This window comes from Pelodiscus sinensis, chromosome 6 (assembly GCF_052426305.1).
Source record: "Pelodiscus sinensis isolate ZL-2025 chromosome 6, ASM5242630v1, whole genome shotgun sequence".
In the NCBI taxonomy this organism is placed as follows: Eukaryota; Metazoa; Chordata; order Testudines; family Trionychidae; genus Pelodiscus; species Pelodiscus sinensis.
Genome location: NC_143057.1, coordinates 84657732 through 84660000, shown reverse-complemented (window position 1 = coordinate 84660000; position 2269 = coordinate 84657732). Strand labels below are relative to the sequence as shown.

Here is a 2269-nt window from a genome sequence, read left to right as displayed (position 1 = left end):
TGCCAGAAATGCCCCTCTGCCATGTATATTGGCCAAACTGGATTGTCTCTATGCAAAAAAAACCAAATGAATACAAATCAGACGTCAAGAATGGTAGCATTTAAAAACCAGTAGGAAAATGCTTCAGTCTCCCTGGACACTTAGTAACAGACTTGAAAGCTGCCATATTTAAAAAACAGAACAAAAAAAACAACAACAAAACCCTTCAAAATCAGATTGCTGTGTGAAACTGCAGAGCTGGAATTCACATGCAAACCCACTATCAGACTGGGTCTGAATGGAGACTGGGAGTGGCTGGCTCGCTTCAAAAAGTAATTTCCCCCTCATTTGATATTTTCACCTTCTCAGCTATTGTTGGAAATGGGCCACATCCGCCCTGATTGAATCGATCTTGTTCACACTTGTCCTCTGCATAGCAGTGTAACACTCCCATCTTTGCATATATATATACCTGCCAAACTGAAGTTTTGATTTCATGCATCTGACAAAGTGAGTTCCAGCCTAGCAAATCTTATGGCCAAATAAATGTGTTAGTCTTTATGGTGCCACATGACCCTTCGTTGTTTAAATCCTTGTGTTTCAGGGCATAAAGCAACCATAAACTGATGGGATTAAGAAGAAATTTATTTTATGGGCAGATTATGCAGTAAATAACCATTATGGGGACTCTAGGACCTTTCTCAGAACTAATTAGCCACTTTTTAGAGGCAAAATACAAGAACAGACAGAGCATTGGTTTGATACAGTACAGCATTCAGCTGTTGTTACCAAGGACACCAAAAAATGCCTACCTGATATAGTGGCTGTTAGATCTCACTTCCCCATGTCTGATACGCTAGCATAAACCATTTCTTGAATATGTGCTGGTAATGCCACTCTGCCCAGTGAATGAAAATTATGTGTACAGTACCCTGAGTCGCAGGAACTGATACAGTTCATTGACCATCTAGATTATAAAATATTTCTTAAACGTACAGTTTACTCCTGTCTTACTATATATGAAGAAAAATATGTTTTGGCCCATGGGATTCCCCATGAGTTTATTAATTGGTGGCTCTTACCATCTAGCCAATCCAATTATGCTTGTAACAGGAGTATTGTTTTGATAATAAAAAGTTCCTTCTTTTTTTTATTAACCTGGTATTGGTTCAGTTCTGTGTCCTAGAAAATCTGTCTGGGAATATCTACATGCCAATGGGCCAAAACTTAGTTACAACAGAGAGGAAAACCCATTTCTAACAACACAGACATCAGATCCGAAGTCCCACATAGAAAACAATAAAACCTAATGGATTTATCTAAACTTTACCCTACTTACAGATGGTGAAGAGTCTTTTTCTTGGAGAGAGACATGTCTTCTGTTTCTCTCAGTATCTAGAGCAAACTGTCCTAGTGACAAAGGAGGGAAAACCCCTTTGTCCCAGTTTGAAATTCCTATCTGCATTTCTATTGGCTGACTGCTACCTGGCTAGTTACAGTTAACCCATTAGTCCTCAGGCTGCTGGCCATCCCTCATGAGCATGGCACAGGCCAACAGAGCATTTGGAATAGGAGCCATATTTATGTTACATGAGAGAATAGCGCTGGGATAGACTCATCCCTATTGTGAGTGGCATTACTCCAGGGCTGAAACTGACCCATTATGTTTTCTACAGCTGATCTACCAACTTATTGCCATTTCCAGGTAAATTATCCAAATGTTTCAAAGATGCAGGTGAATTTCCTAATTATTAACATCCCGGACCTACTACCAACAGAATAACTTCCTGTCTTTTACCATGAGGTTTTATTTCAAGAACACATGATTGTCACAATAGACCTATGGGTATTTCCTTCTTAAATGAAACTGTTTAGACTATAGTCAATGAATTCATTTCCTATTAGACAAAAATACTAACAAAGTCAAACTTTAGTCTGTGAAACAATTCTCCAAAATGTTTAGCTCTTATCAGCCTATTTCTGGGCAAGAGTTTAGTCTGAAATCAAGAAGAGAGAACTATAGTTCTTTCCTCTGTCACTCTGTCTATTCACACAATGTTTAATAGATAGCATATGCTGTTCACTGAACCTTTGTTCCTGCCCCAGCAGAGTCAATGAACTGCCAAATCTCTTTGAGTTTTGTGCGTCTCACCCATTTTTGGCTTGAGTTACCTGCAATTTGAAGCAGGCTCCCATAAAACTCAGAAGATTCACAGTATATTTAAATGGAAAATTTAAACCATCACTCACAGAGTGTATTTTTCAAATTTACTCCTTTAAGTGACCTAGA

General features: G+C 38.6%; 1 long non-coding RNA gene across 1 annotated transcript in view; it reads right to left on the bottom strand.

Annotated features, from left to right (window-relative positions):
- Positions 1 to 1494, bottom strand: part of LOC112545996 (uncharacterized) — a 13978-nt gene extending 12484 nt beyond the window's left edge. The window contains exon 1 of the long non-coding RNA XR_003089600.3: positions 1319 to 1494. This is a non-coding gene — a long non-coding RNA (uncharacterized LOC112545996). The remainder of the gene's footprint in view (positions 1 to 1318) is intronic.
- Positions 1495 to 2269: the final 775 nt, after the last annotated feature.